Raw genomic sequence first — 22,592 nt, forward strand, 5'->3', positions numbered from 1 at the left:
TATCAGTTCTCCAGGGGATCTTCCCAACCCAGGGATCGAACTGGCATCTGCTGCATTGCAGGCAGATTCTTTATCAACTGAGCTATTGGGGAAGCCCCCAAAATAGAATAGAGTAGCAATAAGCGTAATCAACTGTGAAGGGGATCCACCTACAGACCTTGAAATGTCAATATAAAGATCGTAGGTGAAAGATAAGATGTCACAGTTTTCTTTAACACCTTCCAATTTTGGATGAATGATGAGTTGTGAGGCCGCCGGATCACACCCTTAAATTCACATTTGTCATGCCTGTAGGAAGACACGGCTAAATAGGGTTTCAGAAGCTAATTTCCAAACAGCGTCTGCGGTAAATGTGTGACGTTCCAGCCACAAGATGGCCTTCAGTCAAGGATGAGGGCTGTGGGTCAGCAACAGCATCAACTTGCATACTAATTAAGTCGATATTAATCAACTTGCATTAACTTGCAATTTCCCTTTCTCAGGACACACAGACTCATCCTATCATTAATTCCTACAGAATGCAATGGAATGTTAGTCACCAAGTCTTGTCCAAATCTTTCCAACCCGATGGACTGTAACACACCAGGCTCCTCTGTCGATGGGATTCTCTAGGCAAGAATACTGGAGTGGGTTGCCATGCCCTGCTTTAGGGGATCTTCCCAATCCAGGGACTGAACCCTGGTCCCCTACATTGCAGTCAGATTCTTTACCATCTGAGCCACCTGGGAAGCCCTTAATTCCTATAGAAACATGTAGTAAAATGAGAGCCATATGGATTAAAGACATACTTTACCACCCAAATTCTCTTCAGTTATCCTCCTTGAATAGAAAGGAATTTTGATATTCAAGTTGATTCGGATCATGGCTGAATATGAAAACTCACTGCCGACATTCCTTCGGAATCTCCCTTGACTGACTTCATATGCTGTGGCAGACTCTTGACTGAATATTCTACACAACTTATGTAAATTGATTTCCACAGCCGGTTTTGGAGCAAGTACTAATAAACTCTGGGCTTCCCCGGTGGCCCAGCAGTAAAGAATCTGCCTGCAATGCAGGAGCCGCAGAAGGCTTGGATTTGATCCATGGGTTGGGAAGGCCTCCTGGAAAAGGGCATGGCAACCCACTCCAGTATTCTTGCCTAGAGAATCCCATGGACAGAGGAACCTGGTGGGCTACAGTCCATGGGGTCGCAAATAGTGGGACACGACTGAAGCGACTTAGCAGGCATGCACCCACTGCTGCTGCTGCTGCTAAATCACTTCAGTCGTGTCCAACTCTGTGTGACCCTACAGACGGCAGCCCACCAGCCTCCCCCGTCACTGGGATTCTCAAGGCAAGAACACTGGAGTGGGTTGCCATTTCCTTCTCCAATGCATGAAAGTGAAAAGTGAAAGTGAAGTCGCTCAGTTGTGTCCGACCCTCAGCGACCCCATGGACTGCAGCCTTCCAGGCTCCTCCATCCATGGGATTTTCCAGGCAAGAGTACTGGAGTGGCTTCCCATTGCGTAGTCTCTAAAATGCTGATGGGAAGACTAAAAGACTCCAGAACGCATCACACCCTACACATCTAGAAAGTGTTAAGGCTGGCTTTGAACACAGGTTTAAAGAATTTCGTGACAGAGTGTTCTGTTTCGACCAGGGTGTATTCAAACCAGCTTTTAGCGCTAAAACTGTGAGCAGGGTAAGTCCCTTAATCATTTCCAAATTCCCACCTAGTCTTTCCGTGATTGTTGCTGTTTCTGCGATTGTTTTGTTGTGTTTGGTTTCTCTCTTCAGATACAGAGCCTGTCAGAAGCCATGATGCACTGATGTTTCAGACTTTGTCGACATGAACTGTTATTTTCACGATCACGTGGAAGACTGCATGGCGTGCTTACCAGCACTCGGCAAAGAATGCATCCTTTCCTATTTTGCAGGTGGTTTTAGTGGTGGTTTCTCTGAGAGAAATAGAGAATTTTATCTTTTCCCATCAAAGACACCAAAGAGTGTGTTAAACATATTCACCTATTTTGTAGAAACACGCTGGAAGAGCTAAACGATAGTCTTGGAAATAATCGAACTGCCATAGACTTCCCTGGTAAAGGCTCAGATGGTAAAGGATTTGCCTGCAATGCAGGATATTTGAATTTGATCCCTGGTTTGGGAGGATCCTGGAGAAGGAAATGGCAACCCACTCCAGTATTCTTGCCTGGAGAATCCCATGGACAGAGGAGCCTGGTGGGCTACAGTCCATGGGGTCGCAGAGTCAGACACGACAGATTGATTAACACTTCACTTCACTTTGGCAAGTTAGATGTTGCAAGGTTATTTGTTCCTCTTTCAAAGAAACAACAAACAAAACCACAAAAGCTTCTTATCAGTCAGCTGTCTCAGAGGAAGATGTCTCTAGGTGGACTCTGAAATTCTGGAATGAGAAAAGCAAAGCATTTTTGAGTGTTTGTGTCGACTGTCTGGTCTGAGGCCTTACTGTCGAACTATGCCTTGCTTCTTGGATCTGTACATAAACACCCTCAGCCTCTGCACTGTTGAAAGCAACTGTTTTTATCTTCACTCATTTACTGCTCAGGTGGGGATTATGCAGAACCTCTGGCGTGTTCTTTGTCAGCAGTAAATCTGATATTCTGAATTGGGTGGATTCAACTCATTCATTTGTATTTCACACACACTGGGGACACTTCTTAGTTCATAGTGAAAAATGCCCAAAGGTGAGCTTTTTGGTCAGGAATCACAGTTCTCCAAGATAAAAGACAATCACTAAAAAAAAAGCTGTGGATCGCACATATTAAAAAATGGAGTCTGGGGACTGTCCTGGGGGTCCAGGGGTTAAGACTTTACCTTCAATGCAGAGGACTCAGTTTCCATCCCAGGTCAGGGGGTCAAGATCCCACTTATGGTGGGGCAACTAAGTCTGTGCCCCACGACTGGGGGATCCATGTGCCACCAGGCAAGAGCTGGCATGCCACAAGGCAGATTACACATCCCACCAGCAACGTCTGACTCAGCCAGACTGATACAGACATAGAAAAGAACCATGGAGTCTGAACATGAATTAATGTGTCTGGTGAGAAGAGATGACTTTCCTATTGACTCTGTAAACACCAGTGTGCATGCATGCTCAGTCACGTCCGACTCTTTTCGACCCCATAGACTGTAGCCCACCAGGCTCCTCTCTTCATGGGATTCTCCAGAAGGGGTAGGCTACCCACTCCAGTATTCTTGGGCTTACGTGGTGGCTCAGCTGGCAAAGAATCCAAAGCTGGTAAAGATTTAGGAGAAGAATATGTTCCTTTTCTCTTTTTCATGCTTCAAGATATAAACTCCTCTGTATGGATTTAGGTGGGAAAGCTGCAAATCTCAAATATTTCCGTTTACAAACAGCAATCTGTGTCTCTGAATTTCTTATTCAGCTGCTTCCTCTAAGGATATGTGAGTTACAATGAGACAGTGTTCAGCATGGTTCATGCACATTGCAATCCCAGCCTAACCAACGATGGATCAATGTGAAATGGATTTTACATATAAAAATATGCATTTGCAGAAAATAAAGATATAACCAAAATTCCTATCTTTCTCCAAATTCACTCTGAAGACAGCAGACAGCTTCTGAGAGAACACCACAAAGACACAAAGAATTTGCACAAACAATGTACTGAATCCAGTCTGTACCCTGTGGCTTAATGACACAAGAGAGTGAAAGTCACTCATTCATGTCTTTGCGACCCCATGCACTGTAGCCCACCAGGCTCCTCTGTCCATGGGATTCTCCAGGCAAGAACATTGGAGTGGGTTGCCATTTCCTTCTCCAGGGGATGTTTCAAGCCCAGGGATCGAACCCGTGTCTCTTATGCCTCCTACATTGGCAGGCGGGTTCTTTACTACTAGCACCACCTGGGAAACCCAAAAATGAACATATCTCAGTGAAGAGACAATGAGCAAGTGGAGAGTGATAACATCTCAATGGATACGGTTACAATCTTTGAATGACTTCTGCAACTACTGAGAAAGTTCTTTTTTTAAAAAAAAAATTGTTGAAATTAAATTTTTTTTTTGTTGAAGAAGAGTTGATTTACAGTGTTGTGCCGATTTTTGCTGAACAGCAAAATGACTCAGTTATACATATACAGACATTCTTTTTAACATATTCCTTTCCATTATAGTTTATCACAAGATATTGAATACAGTTCCCTCAGATCAACAGTGCATGCATGCAAAGTTGCTTCAGGCTGACTCTGTGACCCCATGGACTAGAGCCTGCCAGGATCCTCTGTCCATGGGATTCTCCAGGCAAGAATACTGGAGCGGGTTGTCACTTCCTCCTCCAGGAGATCTTCCCAACCCATGGATCGAACCTGCACATCCTTCACTGGCAGGCAGATTCTTTACCATCTGATCCTTGACTGAAGGGCCCAATGAAATAACACTTTCTGCAGTGCCTGGCTTTTTGTCTGTGGTCATTTCTTGCACAAAGATTAGCTAAACTACTAATTATCATGTTAGTAATTATTATTAATATAGTACAGAGACACGATTCAAGTGCTTCATTTTTAGATATTTTTTTTTTGAGGTGGACCATTTTTAAAGTCTTTAAATTTGTTACAATGTTGCTTCTGGTTTATATTTCATTTTTTTTTGCCACACCATGCAGCATGTGGCAGCTTCATTCCCTGGACCACCATAGAGGTCCCGTCAAAGGCTTTGTAGATTTGATGCTTCTGTGATTCATGGGGTCGCAAAGACTCAGTTCACGACTGAGCGACTGAACTGAACTGCATCTTTACTATGAGTTTCTCATCCAGAGACTATGATTTGAATTGACTTAAATGTGGAAACTGCTTCTATAATATATCTCTGCCTGCAATGCAGAAGACCCAGGTTCTATCCCTGAGTCAGGAAGATCCCTGGAGGAGGAAATGGCAACCCGCTCCAGTATTCTTGCCCGGAGAATTCCAAGGACGGGCTACAGACCACATACAGTCCATGAGGTCGTAAAGAATTGGACATGACTGAGCGACAAATACGCAAAACCAAAACTGCCATCTATAAAGAACGTCTGACAGAGAAGCAAATGGTCATGGCCACTCCTGGTAATCATATTTTGTATGTGTGTACAAAACAGGTGGAAGAATGTGTTTATGACCCAATTCACTGTAGAGTTCCAGTTTATAAATTCATATGCTCTCTGCATATTTGGGTTGAACAAAGAAGCACAAATCTTTGTTGTATCATCATGCTCAATTAAATGCAGGTTACATTTTGCTTGCCATTATGAAGAAATCAAAAATACCACCTCCGATGAAAGCTAAAGCAACATAAAGCAAAGTCATTAACATGCCTCAGTTGGAGGTTTCTTAAAAAGAAAGATGACCATCTCAAAGTCCACTCAGAACACTGGTGTCTCCACTTCTAGGTAACTTATGCAAAGTCTTTTTTATTTTCTTGGCCCCAAGGAAGCAGCATGTTTTAGCTTTTTCTAGGATATATTAATAGTTGTTGGGCTTCCCAGATGGTGCCAGAGGTAAGGAAACTGATTGCCAGTACAGGAGACATGAGTTCCATCCCTGGGTTGGAGGAAGAAGTGCCAACCCTCTCCAGTATTCTTGCCTTGGGAATCCCATGGACAGAGGAGCCCAGTGGGCTATGGTCCCTGGGGTCACAAAGATGCAGACACAGTGGAGCACACACACAATATAAAGTGATTACAGGCTTTTTCCAAAGTGGAACACTAAAATTTTCAAACACAAGAAAGTTGGAAGTGAATGCACATGTTGTACCCACAGACGTGGACATTTTACTCTAGCAGATTTATGATAGAGCTATTGATCTGTTCAGAGTTCTTTCCATTCCTCAAGTCATCATATATATAAATGTTTATATTTAGAAATATATTAAAAATAAATCATTATGTTGTCCATATCTGGTTCAGTTCAGTTCAATTGCTCAGTCGTGTCCGACTCTTTGCGACCCCATGAACCGCAGTACGCCAGGCCTCCCTGTCCATCACCAACTCCCAGAGTCCACCCAAACCCATGTCCATTGAGTCAGTGATGCCAACCAACCATCTCATCCTCTGTCATCCCCTTCTCCTCCCGCCTTCAATCTTTCCCAGAATCAGGGTCTTTTCCCATGAGTCAGCTCTTCGCATCAGGTGGGCAAAGGATCGGGGCTTCAGCTTCAGCATCAGCCCTTCCACTAAATATTCAGGACTGATCTCCTTTAGGATGGACTGGATGGATCTCCTTGCAGTCCAAGGGACTCTCAAGAGTCTTCTCCAACACCACAGTTCAAAAGCATCAATTCTTCAGTAATCAGCTTTCTTCACAGTCCAACTCTCACATCCATACATGACCACGGGAAAAACCATAGCCTTGACTAGACGGACCTTGGTTGGCAAAGTAATGTCTCTGCTTTTTAATATGCTGTCTAGGTTGGCTATAACTTTCCATCCAAGGAGAAAGCGTCTTTTAATTTCCTGGCTGCAATCACCATCTGCAGTGATTTTGGAGCTCAGAAAAACAAAGTCAGCCACTGCTTCCCCATCTATTTGTTTATGGGAAAGGTTGGGGGTGGGAGGAGACGGGGACGACAGAGAATGAGATGGCTGGATGGCATCACCGACTCTGTGGACATGAGTTTGAGTGAACTCCGGGAGTTGGTGATGGACAGGGAGGCCTGGCGTGCTGTGATTCATGGGGTCGCAGGGAGTCGGACATGACTGAGTGACTGAACTGAACACAATTCTGACAAAGGTGTGCATGCGTGCATGTTAAGTCGCTTCAGTTGTGTCTGACTCTTTGCGACCCCAAAGAGTTGCTTCTTTATGGGGAGCGGCTGTTGCTTCTCTACGTTTGTTTTGTGGTGTCTTGATACTTTCCTTTTTTTTTTTTTTTTTTATTCGTCCATGTTATTTTGTGTCTCAGTAATCCGCCTTGTCTTTTACTAGGAAATTCATTGTGACAGCTTGCTGGTCACTTCACAAACTGGATATATATTTAATTAAACTTCTGATTTGTTTACATGCTTTAATCCAGTGTTTACTTCATGTGACATGATTTTTATAACAAGACAGTTAATGCTGTATACATCAGGGCAGATATCAGGTTTATTTTGTTATTGAAAAAGGATATTAAGCTTTCTAATCTACTACAGACAGCCTCATTGAATCCTGTTCTGTGATATACTTTTGGGGATTAGCTAAGTTTCGACAGGGGCTTCCCAGTTGGCACTGGTGGTAAAGAATCTGCTCCCAATGCAGAAGATGCAGAGACCTGGGTTTGATCCTTTGGTCGGGAAGATTCCCTGGAAGAGGGCATGGCAACCCACTCCAGTATTCTTGCTTGGAGAATCCCATGGACTGAGGAGCCTGGTGGGCTACAGTCCACAGGGTCGCAAAGAGTCGGACACAATGGAAGGGACTTAGCACACATGCATGCACTAGGTTTGTCATAGCTTTCCTTCAAGGAGCAAGCATCTTTTAATTTCATGGCTGCAGTCACTGTCTGCAGTGATTCTGGAGCCCAAGAAATTATATATATATATCTGAAAGTGAAAGTTACTCAGTTGTGTTCGACTCTGCGATCCCATGGACTATACAGTCCATGGAATTCTCCAGGCCAGATTACTGGAGTGGGTAGCCTTTCCTTTCTTCAGGGGATCTTCCTAACCCAGGGATCGAGCCCAGGTCTCCCACACTGCAGGCAGGTTCTTTACCAACTGAGCCACTAGGGAAGCCCCAAAATACTGGAGTGGATAGCCTATTCCTTCTCCAGGGGATAGTCCAACCCAGAAATCAAAACCAGGGTCTCCTGCATTGCAGGTGTATTCTTTACCAGCTGAGCTATCAGGGAAGCCATATATACTTATATGTATATAATAAATGAATATGTATAATAAAAAAATTTCTCAAGTTAAAAAAAAAAAAAGCTCTTGGAACATCGTGATCCTAGAACATTACAGCTCAGGATGCTGACTCTCTGGGTGCGATTGGACCACCTGCACGGAAGGACCAGTTTCCTTAATAAGAGCCCAGACAGTGTGACTTAGAGAAGTTCTGCTTTGCTGATTTTAATAGATTCTAACATCAAAAAGCACCTGGAGCGAAGCTCTGATAAGACGGGAGCCTGAACATAAAACTGTCTGTGAGTTGCACAAAGTCCCAGTGTTTGATCACTGCTGACGGCACATTTGGCGGGAGTTCTGAGAGAGAGTTTGGCGATAAAAGGACTCATAAAAAATATATTTTTTTAATCAGCCTGTGCCACAGAGAGGAACTATTAGTAACTTGGGACTGACAGCTCGGGAGCAGATCTGTGTAAAGAGAGGCTGGTTGGAGAGAATTCCCAACCCCACTGACTCACCTTCAGGAGGCTTCTGTGAGTGATATGTTGGACAAAAAGGTTTTTATATAATCTACATTTGTATATTAGTCTGCTACTGTTGTTAGTCCCTCAGTCATGTTTGAGTCTTTGGCACCCCGTGGATGGTAGGCTGCTAGGCTCCTCTGTCCCTGGGATCCTCCAGGGAAGAATAATGGAATGGGCTGCCATTTTCTCCTCCAGGGGATCTTCCCAACCCAGGGATCTAACTCACGTCTCTAACAGTACAGTTCAGTTCAGTCCCTCAGTCGTGTCTGACTCTTTGCGACCCCATGGACTGCAGCACACCAGGCCTCCCTGTCCATCACCAATTCCCCGAGTTTACTCAAACTCATGTCTATCGAGTCGGTGGTGCCATCCCACCACCTCATCCTCTGTCGTCCCCTTCTCCTCATGCCTTGAATCTTTCCCAGCATCAGGGTCTTTTCCAGTGAGTCAACTCTTTGCATCAGGTAGCCAAAATATTGGCGTTTCAGCTTAAACATCAGTCCTTCCAATGAACATTCAGGACTGATTTCCTTTAAGATGGACTGGTTGCATCTCCTGTCAGTCCAAGGGACTCTCAAGAGTCTTCTCCAGCACCACAGTGCAAAAGCATCAATTCTTTGGCACTTAGCTTTAGAGTCCAACTCTCACATCCATACACGACCACGTCTCTTCTCTTCCTGCAATTGCAGACAGATTCTTTACCACTAGCACCACCTAAGAAGCCTACTGTAGGTGACTGTAATGGAAATGTAAATTGTGGAATACGGTTTGGTAGACAAAGCAACAGAAATACATCCAAAGATATGAGATTAGGCACCACATTTCCCCCTTTCTCTCTAGAGGATATGCACGACTCAGGTAACTTCTCTATGAATTTAGTTTCCTTTAAGTGTTGAATGGGAAAAAAAAACTGGACTAATTTTTAAGGTGGCTCACAGTTCTGCAGTTTTACGAGTTTCCTACTGGGCCGTCTCAATAGAAAGAGGTACATATTTCACAGGTGAAAAATGTGAAGTGAAGTCGCTCAGTCGTGTCCAACTCTTTGCGACTCTTTTCACAGGTGAAAAATAGCATTAAATGGACATTTCAAAATATCAGGCCAGTAAAAGCCATCTAAATGACCATCACTGGAGGAATGGGTAAAAAAGTTGTGGCTATCTATGTATCTATCTACATATATATATGTACACAAGGGAATATTACTCAGCCATGAAAAGAATGAAGTAATGCCATTTGCAGCCACATGGATGGACCTAGAGATGATCATGCTAAGTGAAGTAAGTCAGAGAGAGAAAGACAAATACCATATGATATCACGTACATGTGGAATCTTAAAAAAAAAATGATACAAATGAACTTATCTGCAAAACAGACTCAGACATACAGAACAGACTTGTGATTGATAAGGGGGTGGGGGTTAGGGGAGGGATAGACTGAGAATTTGGGATTAGAATTTGCCAATTAGAATTTGCATTAGAATTTGCAAACTGTTGTATATAGGATAGATAAACAACAAGGTCCTCCTCTACAGCACAGGAAACTATGTTCAATAACCTGTGATGAACCATAATGGAAAAGAATATGAAAAAGAATGTATGTACCTGTATAACTGAGTCGCTTGGCTTTACAGGAGACATTGACCCCACATTGTAAATCACGTATACTTCTATACAATTACTTTAAAATATCAAGTTGCATGGCAGAAGGGTGAAGCTCGTTAAACTTCCCCACTTCTTTCATAAGTGAACTGTTTGATTCAGTCCTCATTTGGGTGATAAAGTGTGACATCCCAGGATGTGCTGATAAGGGTGCTGGCGGTAGGTGAGGTGGTGGTGAAGATGGCTTAAAGACTACACGACTGTCAGGGATTTCATGAGGTCAGTAGTTTTCAAACTTGGGAACTTGCAAGAACTGCTCAAGCTTTTAAAGAAGCAGATCGTAGGCTTTCCTTCTGTAGATTATGAATCCGCAGGTCGGTGAGACCAAGGAAACTCTTGGTCATTATGGCAGTCATAGACCTTGCACAGAGAAACACTTCAGAGAAACAGCCCTGATAATCCTTTAACGATTCCTATTTAACAGAAAACATCCACAAAAGCATCTCTAAGGATGTCGAAACACTTTTTCACAAAGGAAAATGTGGTCACTTTTGATGTGAAGGGAAGCCACTGGTTTTCAACTGATGGGAACGTAATTCACCTCTCCTGTCTCTCCTATGAAAAGACCTGCTTCCTTACCTGCTTGCTAAATATCAAATCTCAGCACACAGGACTCAGCTCTACATGCTCTTTCTCCAACATTTGTCCACATTGAACTACAGGGACCATTCTGAGTTATGATGTTAGTTTCTCAGTAGTGTCTGACTCTTTGCGACCCCATGAACTGTAATCCACCAGGCTCCTCTGTCCAGGGGAGAAGGCAATGGCAACCCACTCCAGTACTCTTGCCTGGAAAATCCCATGGATGGAGGAGCCTGGTGGGCTGCAGTCCATGGGGTCGCTAAGAGTTGGACACGACTGAGCGACTTCACTTTCACTTTTCACTTTTATGCCCTGGAGGGGGAAATGGCAACCCACTCCAGTGTTCTTGCCTGGAGAATCCCAGGGACGGCGGAGCCTGGTGGGCTGCCATCTATGGGGTCGCACAGCGTCAGACACGACTGAAGCGACTTAGCAGCAGCAGCAGCGTCAGTCCAGGGGAGTCTCCAGGCAAGAATACTGGAGTGGGTTGCCATGCCCTCCTCCAGGGGAATCTTCCAGACCCAGGGACTGAACCTCTGTCTCTTATGTCTCCTCCACTGCAGGAGTGTTCTTTATCACTAGCACCACTTGGGTCTTTGGGAAATCCAGTCGCAAACATGAAGTACACTATTTTTTTCAGACACTTATGTTCCAACCTTCAGATTTCAGAGCTTAATGATTAGGGTTCCAACTTGTAGGTCAGGAAAGAGAAAGTACAAGATGATGTCAGAGCTGTTGACTGGTTACTTTTGAGAGGAGCATCGATCCAGGGGCACTGGATAGAACCCAATCACTTGCCATGTTAAATGTCACAGATGTGATGACAGATGTGATGTATTTGTGAGCCCAGAAGGTAGAAAGAACGGATTTAGTGCTTTTCTAGCAAAGATGGACAGGAAGGTTAAGTGGAACGTGTTAGTTGCTCAGTGGTGTCTGATTCTCTGGGACCCCATGGACTGTCACCCACGAGGCTCCTCTGTCCATGGGATTCTCCAGGCAAGAATACTGGAGTGGCTTGCCATTTCCTTCTTCTGGGGATCTTCCCAATCCAGGGATTGAAACTGGGTCTCTTACGCTGCAGGCAGATTCTTTACCATCTGAGCCACCAGGGAAGCCCTAAAATGGACCGAGACTGATATAAACAGTGCATCAGAAGCATTCTCAGTAGCCCACCGTGGCTCGAGCCCAGTATGCAAGTGGACACAGGGGATGACAAGGCTGAGAGGTAGGTGGAAGAACTTCCTTGGTGGTCCAGCGGTTAAGAATTCACCCTTGCCCATGCAGGGGACACAGGTTTGATCCCTGGTCCGGGAAGATGCCACGTGCCCTGGTGCAGCTAACTCTGTATGCCGTAACTACTAAGCCTGCACTCTCGAGCTCGGGAGTCATAACAAGAGAGTAGCCCCTACTCATCACAGCTAGAGGAAACTCGAGAAACGAGGGACACCCAGTGCAGCCAAAAAACAAAACAAACCCTGGACCTGGGAGCCGGACCTGGAAACCCTCCAGGGTAGGATTCTTGGCAGGATCTGAACTGGCCCTAGGTCAGTATTTATCTTGGCTCCTGGTAGAAGCCACAGCAAATATCTCTGGGGGAAACCACTTCACTGTGAGAGCATAAGTGGTACATTGGAAAGAGCTGACTCACTGGAAGACACCCTGATGCTGGGAAAGACTGAAGGCAGGAGGAGAAGGGGACGACAGAGGATGAGATGGTTGGATGGCATCACCGACTCAATGGATATGAGTTTGAGCAAATTTTGGGAGGTGGTGAAGGACAGGGAAGCCTGGTGTGCTGCAGTTCATGGGTCACAAGGACTCGACTGAGCATGAACAGCCAGAAATGTGTATTAATTAGGCTGATGGCAAATTCCAAAAGGTGACATCTCCTCCCGATTCTGTCTTTGCCTTTGGGCCACTCAGAGCTATTTCCCTGAGATACAGGGGAATAAAAATACCAGGTCCGAAATGTTTAAAAGCATTCTGATGATGATAAACGTCTCCTAAAGGGGATGAGTATGGCTATAATCAGAAAGTAATTACTCTGACACTAAAAAGAACAACACTGACATTCTAGAAACTCTTCAAATCTAAAAATCCAGTTCAAACCTATGAAAGAGGGACTTCCCTGGTGGTCCAATGGCTAACACTCTTAAAATGCAGGAGGCCCAGGTTGAATCGCTGGTTGGGGGAACCTAAATCCCACATGCTGCAACAAAGAGTTCTCATGTTGCAGCTAAGGCCCAGGACAGCCAAATAAATAAATGTGCTAAGTCATGTCAGTGGTGTCTGACTCTTTTTCACCCCATGGACTGTAGTCCGCTAGACTCCTCTGTCCATCGGATTCTCCAGGCAAGAATACGGGAGTGGGTTGCCATTTCCTCCCCCAGAGTAAATAATTAAAAACAAATATTTAATTGAAAAAAATGTATGAAAGAATACAAAGCAGATTAAATTTAAAAAACGAAAATAAACAATCACTGAATACAAAAATGGAAAAGTGGCAGAGCCGGGGCCGCTGTGAGCTGAGACCGTGGGTCGCGGCGCCCGCACGGCAGGCACGGAGAATTTGTTCCAGTCGAAGAGTGACTCCTTGATTCCCAGGCCCTTTGAGGTCTGAGGAGTCCAGTAGGAGAAAAGTATTAAAAAAAAAAATGGAAAAGTTACAGAAAAGAGCAGGTCAGGGATATAACGGGAGAAAAATTTGTAAGGAATACAGAACATGAAGGTCTAACATCTCATCAGTCACAAAAAAAGAGGAACATGCAAATTAGGGAAACAGGTAAGACTCAAAAGATGTAATAGGTAAGACTTTTCCAGAATTGGGAGAAAAGCATGAACCCAGGAAAAAGGAAAAAAAAAAAACAGAAACAAAACAAGGAATATATAGAGTCATCAAAGTGAGACAAAACAGCAAAAGGGAAGATCTGAAAAGACAGAGACCACCTTCTTTGATGGCTCAGTGGGTAAATGATGCGTCTGGAAATGCAGGAGATACAGGAGAAGTAGGTTCTATGCCTGGGTCAGCAACATTTCCCTAGAGGAGGAAACGGCAAGCCACTCCAGTGTGTTCTTGCCTGGAGAATCCCATGGACAGAGGAGCCTGGCGGGCTGCGGTCCATGGGGCCACAAAGAATCAGACAAACTGAGCAACACTTTTGGGGTAGGGGGAGAGGCCTATTAGAGCTATTTTCCTGTGTCTCACAGAACTTTCAGAAGGTTCATAATCATGCGTGCTGAGAGAGCAATCCGTCTTTGACTCAGACGTTTGACTTGGATTCGTTTGCCAGGGTGAGTTCCACTTATGAGACAGTCTTGATTTCTTCCAACAATGAGCTTCCAAGTTGTGCTAACCCTCCCCAGCTGTGTCTGTCTCCTCTAGTGGCAAGTCCTTCCCGTGCCAAATCCTCTTTCTACTAAATCAAACTCAATATCTTTAATTCCTTGCATGTTGATGGACGCATGCAACTGAAGGGAAAAAAAAAAGATGTCTCTGGCATCAGAGACCAACAACAAAAGAAATATAAAATCTGTTGAATATCTGTATGAGAATTGATGTTGGGCTTCCCTGGTAGCTCAGACGGTAAAGAATCTGCCTGCCACACAGGAGACCTGAGTTCCATCCCTGGGTTGGGAAGATCCCCTGGAGGAGGAGATGGCATCCCACTCCAGTATTCTTGCCTGGAGCATCTCATGGACAGAGGAGCCTGGTGGGCTACAGTCCGTGGGGTTGCAAGAATCAATACACATTCAGTTCAGTTCAGTCGCTCAGTCGTGTCCGACTCTCCGCGACCCCATGAATCACAGCACGCCAGGCCTCCCTGTCCATCACCAACTCCCGGAGTTCACTCAAACTCATGTCCACAGAGTCGGTGATGCCATCCAGCCATCTCATTCTCCGTCGTCCCCTTCTCCTTCCGCCCCCAACCTTTCCCAGCATCAGAGTCTTTTCCAGTGAGTCAACTCGTCGCATGAGGTGGCCAAAGTATTGCAGTTTCAGCTTTAGCATCAGTCCCTCCAATGAACATCCACGATTGATCTCCTCTAGAATGGACTGGTTGGATCTCCTTGCAGTATAAGGGACTCTCAAGAGTCTTCTCCAACACCACAGTTCAAAAGCATCGATTCTTCGGCGGTCAGCCTTCTTCACAGTCCAACTCTCACATCCATACATGACCACGGGGAAAACCATTGCCTTGACTAGACGGACCTTGGTTGGCAAAGTAATGTCTCTGCTTTTTAATATATTATCAAGGTTGGTCATAACTTTCCTTCCAAGGAGCAAGCGTCTTTTAATTTCATGGCTGCAATCAGCATCTGCAGTGATTTTGGAGCCCAAAAAACAAAGTCTGACACTGTTTCCACTGTTTTTCCATCTATTTCTCATGAAGTGATGGGACCAGATGCCATGATCTTTGTTTTCTGAATGTTGAGCTTCAAGCCAACCTTTTCACTCTCCTCTTTCACTTTCATCAAGAGGCTTTTGAGTTCCTCTTCACTTTCTGCCATAAGGGTAGTGTCATCTGCATATCTGAGGTTATTGATATTTCTCCCGGCAATCTTGATTCCAGCCTGTGCTTCTTCCAGCCCAGCGTTCCTCATGATGTACTCTGCATATAAGTTAAATAAGCAAGGTGACAATATACAACCTTGACGTACACCTTTTCCTATTTGGAACCAGTCTGTTGTTCCATGTCCAGTTCTAACAGTTGCTTCCTGACCTGCATACAGGTTTCTCAAGAGGCAGGTCAGGTGGTCTGGGATTCCCATCTCTTTCAGAATGTTCCACAGTTTATTGTGATCGACACAGTCAAAGGCTTTGGCATAGTCAATAAAGCAGAAATAGATGTTTTTCTGAAACTCTCTTGCTTTCTCCATGATCCAGCGGATGTTGGCAATTTGATCTCTGGTGCCTCTGCCTTTTCTAAAACCTGCTTGAACATCTGGGAGTTCACGGTTTACATACTGCTGAAGCCTGGCTTGGAGAATTTTGAGCATGACTTTACTAGCGTGTGAGATGAGTGCAATTGTGCGGTAGTTTGAGCATTCTTTGGCATTGCCTTTCTTTGGGATTGGAATGAAGACTGACCTCTTCCAGTCCTGTGGCCACTGCTGAGTTTTCCAAATCTGCTGGCATATTGAGTGCAGCACTTTCACAGCATCATCTTTCAAGACTTGAAATAGCTCAACTGGAATTCCATCACCTCCACTAGCTTTGTTCGTAGTGATGCTTTCTAAGGCCCACTTGACTTCACATTCCAAGATGTCTGGCTCTAGGTCAGTGATCACGTTATCATGACTATCTTGGTCGTGAAGATCTTTTTTGTACAGTTCTTCTGTGTATTCCTGCCACCTCTTCTTAATATCTTCTGCTTCTGTTCAGTGTAAAGGGATGACAGATGTGGTCTCTATGTGGGTGTAGGAGGTAGAAAGGATGGTTTTGGTAGTTCTCTAGCAAAGATGGACAGAGGCTGAGGTGAAATGTGTGTCTGTCACAGGCAAGCATTCTAAGCTTCCCATCGTGACTGGAGTCCAGTCGGCGCAGAAAACAACCAGACTAAGAAGGATATGGAAGGACTTCCCTGGTGGCCCAGTGGTCAAGAATCCTCCTGCCACTGCAGGCCACGTGGCTTTGATCTTTGGTCTGGGAAGATCCCACATTCTGAAGGGCACCAAAGCCCGTGTATCACAGTGACTGAGCCTGTGATCTAGAGCCTGGGGGGGCCACAAGTAGGTAGCTCCTGCTTGTCACAACCAGAGAAAACCCACACAACAGTGAAGTCCCACTGCAGCCAAAAAAATAAACCAAGGTGTGACAGCAGGGCCTCGAAATTCTCCAAGGGCAGGGTTCTTGGCAGGAGCTAAACTGTCCCTGGGTCAGTATTTATTTTGGCTTCCGGTGGCTCAGTGGTAAAGAACCCTCCTGCCAATGCAGGCGACCTGGATTCGAAGATCCCCTGGAGGAGGAAACGGCAACCCACCTCAGTTTTCTTGCCTGGAGAGTCTCATCTGGTGGACCATAGTCCATGGGGTCGCAAAGAGTCGGACAGAAGTGAGCAACTGAGAAAAACACATCATAAGGCAACTGTACTCCAATTTTGTAAGTGAAAAGAGTGCAAAAATATCCAAGGTGATTCCCTCTTCCAAGGGTCCTACTAATGCCCCTCTTCAGGAAATTAGCAACTTGGAATAAAATCTGGCACGCCTCAGGTTTCTGAGGAAAGGGGTATTTATTTCCTTTGCCTTCCTTTGGCTGCCTATATGTATGCTTAGTTCTGGATAGACTTGTGCTTTCTCATTCACACCCTGAAACTGCCTTTCTTTACATAGGCCAGAGGCATTGATGTACAGCAAGTTTCCTTAGTCATCAACTATGACCTCCTCACCAATAGGGAAAACTATATCCACAGAATCGGTCGTGGTGGACGTTTCGGCCGTAAGGGTGTGGCTATTAACATGGTGACAGAAGAAGACAAGAGAACTCTTCGAGACATTGAGACATTCTACAACACCTCCATTGAGGAAATGCCCCTCAATGTTGCTGACCTCATCTGAGGGGGGCTGTTGTGCTACCTAGCACCAGCCAGGGATGAAACCGTGGAGGGGTCTGAGGAGCAGCAGGAGCGGGGAGGGAAGGGAGCCCAAGGATGGACATCTTGTCATTTTTTTTTCTTTTTTTTCTTTGACTTTTTGAATAAATGTCACTTTTTGAGGCAAAAAAAAAAAAAAAAGAGTGCAAAAAAAAATACGTTTTTTTTTTTTTCCTGTTCATCTGTCTTGGGTTAATTTTATTATTAGTCCAGCCACAAGAACTCAAGAGGGATTGGAGGAGTGGGATGGAGGGATTTCTCCCTCCCCTGTAGTATCTCTATGGAGGTTGTTTGTCTTTATTTTATTGAAGTACAGGTGATTTACAATGTTGTGTTAATTTCTGCTATATAGCAAAGGGATTCGTTTACACATCAGTTCAGTTCAGTCACTCAGCTGTGTCCAACTCTTTGCGACCCCATGGACTGCAGCACACCAGGCCTCTCTGTCCGTCACCAACTCCTGAAGTTTACTCAAACTCATGTCCATCGAGTCAGGGATGACATCCAACCACCTCATCCTCTGTCGTCCCCTTCTCCTCCTGCCCTCAATCTTTCCCAGGATCAGGGTCTTCTCAAATGAGTCAGCTCTTCACATCAGGTGGCTAAAGTATTGGAGTTTCAGCTTTAGCATCAGTCCTTCCAATGAACACTCAGGACTGATCTCCTTTAGGATGGACTAGTTGGATCTCCTTGCAGTCCAAGGGACTCTAAAGAGTCTTCTCCAACACCACAGTTCAAAAGCATCAAGTCTTCTGCACTCAGCTTTCTTTACAGTCCAACTCTCACATCCATACATGACCACTGGAAAAATCAGTCTTGACGAGGTGGGCCTTTGTTGGCAAAGTAACGTCGCTGCTTTTTCATATGCTCTCTAGGTTGGTCGTCACTTTCACATACAAGTCTTCTCTTTCATATTTTTTCCATGACTGTTTATACCCAGGATATTGAATACGATTCTGTATACTCTACAGTAGGCCCTTGGTGTTTCTCCCTCCTTTGATGTAGGTTCTTGATTTCCAAAGAGTGAATCGGTAGGTTATGACTGAAAAGGCCACATTTCCTGTTGTTGCTCTGACCAATCTTGCATTGAAACTAGCTTGCCGTGCAGTATTATTTTCCTCTCATTCCTTTTAAAAGGAAATTGATTGTGAAAATAATCAAAAGTCTTAGGTTTTTGCTTTTTACCTCCATGCTATAATGACGGTAACACTGACAAACCCCCAGTGGACCTAGCTTTCTGTCATACTAAATTCTGTAGTTATTTTCCCAGAAAATACATTATACTTAAGGAGAATAGTATTTTGAGGGAAGAGAATCATTAGAATATCTGTGAATTTCTATATAAGAATTAACATCAAAACCACTATGAAATAAAAGATTTGTGACCTTATTTTTGGCAACTGACATATGATTACTTACAAGTTTGGCTCTTCTTGCCTGTTTGTAGAATGAGATGAGGGTATTTGAGTTCTGCATCTGTGTCTGTAAGCAAACAATATATAAAACGCCGCTTGACGATGTGTTTTCTCGATGGTTGGTAACATGGAAAACCTTTCCCTATATCCATTGGCCGTTTGTGGCTTCTGTGGAGAAATGTCTGTTAAAGCCCTTTGCTCATGTTTTTAATCAAGTTACTTGGTTTTATGCTATTGAGTTGTGGAAATTTTTTTATATTCTTATGCCTTTGTATTGCCTATCGGCCCTGCTAATCGTTCCAGCCTCAGCAATGTCAATAACAGGAGTGGTGATAAACAGTTTTGTGTTTTTCCTCATTTGAATGGATATGTCCCTACGGGGCTGAACATTTAATTTGGTATCATTACTTATTTTTTGTTGCTGTCTAGTTGGTTTTGGTTTAGGCTAGACGTTTATACATTCTCCCTGTCCAAAGACCACAATTTTATTGAGAATGCACGGAAGATTTGATTGTGAGCTTCCCTGGTGGCTCAGCTGGTAAAGAATTTGCCCGCAATGTGGGAGACCTGGGTTCACTCCCTGGGTTGAGACGATCCCCTGGAGAAGGGAAAGGCTACCCACTCCAGTATTCTGGCCTGGAAAATTCCATGGACTGTATAGAAGAACGTGGGGTCGCAAAGAGTCGGACATGACTGAGCGACTTTCACTTGTATGGTCAGTTTTTAATCATATTGACTACTGCTGCTGCTGCTGCTAAGTCACTTCAGTCGTGTCCGACTCTGTGTGACCCCATAGACGGCAGCCCACCAGGCTCCCCCGTCCCTGGGATTCTCCAGGCAAGAACACTGGAGTGGGTTGCCATTTCCTTCTCCAATGTGTCAAAGTGAAAAGTGAAAGTGAAGTCGCTCAGTCATGTCTGACTCATAGCGACCCCAGGGACTGCAGCCTACCAGGCTCCTCCGTCCATGGGATTTTCTAGGCAAGAGTACTGGAGTGGCTTGCCATTGCCTTCTCCGATATTGACTACTACTACAGGTAAATGGAGGCCCGTGTAAATTTTAATGCTTCAGATTCAGTTTAATCTTTTTACGAGGATACCTGTGATGTCTCAGATGATGAAGAATCTGCCTGCAACGTGGGAGACTCAGGTTCAATCCCTGGGTCAGGAAAATCCCCTGGAGGAGGGCATGGCAACCCACTCCAGTATTCTTGCCTGTAGAATCCCATGGACAGAGGAGCCTGGTGGGCTACAGCTCGTGGGGTCACAGAATCCGACATGACCAAGGCATGAACACTTGCACTGCCTACCATGGCAATAGTTTGTCTATCTTTCGACTGATACATCTTCCTGAAATGAAAAATGTTTGATATAACCACTCAACCATGTAGATTCTTGATGGTGGATGATGCCGGAAAACCTTCTCATATGTCTGTTGACTGTTTGCATCTTCTTTGGAGAAATGTCTGTTTGAGGGCTTCCCAGTGAGTGATTTCACATGTGATGTTATAGCTAACACTTTCTTTTTTTTTGGAATTAATCTGCAATAACAGATACAGAGCAAAAGCTTGCTTTTTTGGGCTACAGTGATGCTCATGTTGGTCTTTTTGATACATCCCTCAAAGCCTGTTTGATGCTGCTCTATGTCTGTATCATTGTGTTGATTTTTTTTCTTCCATCTCGTCTCTCTGACTCTTCATGCTGTCTCTTACAGGTTATATTCTTTGGTTCTTTAGAATTATCTACTTTTTTTTTTTATTCCCGTAAGTATGTATGCATTATGCCTGTGCTGGGTTTGCCTTGTAGCAAGTGGACTTTCTCCAGTTGCAGTGAGTGTGGGCTACTCTTGAATCGTGGTGCACGGTTATCTCATTGCAGCAGCTTCTCTTGTTGCAGAGCACAGGTCCTAGAGCACAGGCTCAGCCGTTGTGTTTCACGGGCTGAGTTTATCCATGACATGTGGGATCTTCCCAGATCAGAGGTGAAACCCGTATCCCCCTGCAGTGGCAGGCGCGTTCTTAACCACTGGGCCACCAGGGGAGTCCCCTTCTCTATTTTTGTTTCACTGTGTGTACTGCCCCTTTGTCAGATGCTGGCCATGACGTTCTTGTGGATATACGGCCCTTAGCGCTGCTGTCAACACAACATGTACTGTCGGAGAACGGTACACGATTTCTTCCCCACCCCGTCCTGCTCCCCAAACTGCGGTTCGACATGAACTAGTCCCACATCTGAAGAAAAACCCGCTGTTGCATCTCCCACTACTGTTATCATTCTAAAATATGTAGAGATAATATTTAAAGTGGAGAACCAACAAGGACCTGCTATCTAGGACAGGGAACTCTGTTCAATCCTCTGTAATAACCTTATGGTCACCAGGAGGGAAGGGTGGGGGAAGGGATAGTCAGGGAGTCTGGGATGGACATGGACACACTACTGTATTTCACATGGAGAACAAGCAGGGACCTGCTGGACAGCACAGGGAACTCTGCTCAGCCCTCTGTAATAACCTCATGGTTCCCAGGGGGAAGGGTGGGGGAAGGGATAGTCAGGGAGTCTTGGATGGACATGGACACACTGCTGTATTTAACATGGAGAACCAGCAAGGACCTGCTGGACAGCACAGGGAGCTCTGCTCCATGTCACGTGGCAGCCTGGATGGGAGGGGAGTTTGGGGGAGAATGGATCCATGTCTATGTATGGCTGAGTCCCTTCGCTGCCCACAAATGGTCACAACATTGTTAATGGGCTATATCCAAATACAAAACCAAAAGTATAAATTAAAAGAAAGGTCAGTGGTTGTCAGGGGTTGGGAGGCGGGGTGAGTAGGCAGAGCACAGAGGATTTTTAGGACAGTGGAATCACCCTGTATACTATGATAATGGCAGACACTGGTCAATACACACTCATCCAAATGGAAGGGGGAGAAGCGGAAGACAGAGGACGAGATGGTCAGATAGCATCCCCGACTCGATGGACATGAGTTTGAGCAGGCCCCGGGAGGTGGTGATGGACAGGGAGGCCTGGTGTGCTGCAGTCCACGAGGTCGCAAAGAGTCAGACACGACTGAGCGACTGAACAACAAGGAAACCCACAGAATCTACAACATGGACAGTGAACCCGAGTTCAAAGTACAGATCTGAGGGTATCTTGGTAATTCAGTGTAGCTCATCAGTTGTAACTACTTGTAGGGCTGGGTGTTGCTAACAGGGGAGGAGGTTGTGTCCCTGTGGGCGTGGGAGGTGGGAGAATAGTCTGTCCCTTCTTTCCAGTATTGCTGAGATCATAAATCTCTGGGATCATAAATCAGTTCTAAGAGAGAAAGCCTATTTAAAAAGTCATCTTACCATACAACCCAGGAATTCCTCTTGTATGTACCTACTGAAAGAAATGAAAACCCCAAACACACATGTATTTGTTCAGGTAAAGAGGGTGGACATTCCGCAAAATTTGATTATCATACAAAATGCAGCATTCCATTGGTCACTAAAAGAAAAGAAAGAAAACAGAAAAGTGGAGCAAGCCTGCGTACATACAGTTAGAATAGGACTTAGTTTTAGAACTATGGGGTGCAGTGGTAAAGAACATGCCTGCCAATGCAGGAGACTCTAGAGACGTGGGTTCGATCCTTGGTTTGGGAAGGTCCCCTGGAGGAGGGCATGGCAACCCACTCCAGTATTCTTGCCTGGACAATCTCATGGACAGAGGAGCCTGGCAGGCTACGGTCTAACTGTTAGTTGCTCAGTCATATCCAACTCTTTGTGACCCCATGGACTGCAGCCCACCAGGCTCCTGTGTCCATGAGTTTCTCCAGGCAAGGATACTGGAGTGGGTTGCCATTTCCTTCTCCAGGGGCTCTTCCCAACCGAGGGATCGAACCCTGGGTCTCCCACACTGCAGGCAGATTCTTTATAGACTGAGCTACAAAGCAGCGGGAGCTACAGTCAATGGGGTCACAAAGAGTCGGACAAGAGTGAGGTGACTT

General features: G+C 45.0%; 1 long non-coding RNA gene and 1 other non-coding gene across 3 annotated transcripts in view; one reads left to right on the forward strand and one right to left on the reverse strand.

The window, feature by feature from the left end:
* The window catches only part of LOC148773012 (uncharacterized), a 63,327-nt gene that overhangs the window by 38,554 nt on the left and 2,181 nt on the right, over positions 1–22,592 (reverse strand). The gene's annotated exons all lie outside the window — the stretch shown is intronic.
* LOC148773013 (small nucleolar RNA SNORA67) lies at positions 16,727–16,868 on the forward strand. Its single transcript, XR_016037022.1, has one exon. It is a non-coding gene; the product is annotated as a small nucleolar RNA SNORA67 (small nucleolar RNA).

This window comes from Moschus berezovskii, chromosome Y (genome assembly GCF_049115385.1).
Source record: "Moschus berezovskii isolate FMDL1 chromosome Y, NW_MosBer_1.0, whole genome shotgun sequence".
Classification (NCBI taxonomy): Eukaryota; Metazoa; Chordata; class Mammalia; order Artiodactyla; family Moschidae; genus Moschus; species Moschus berezovskii.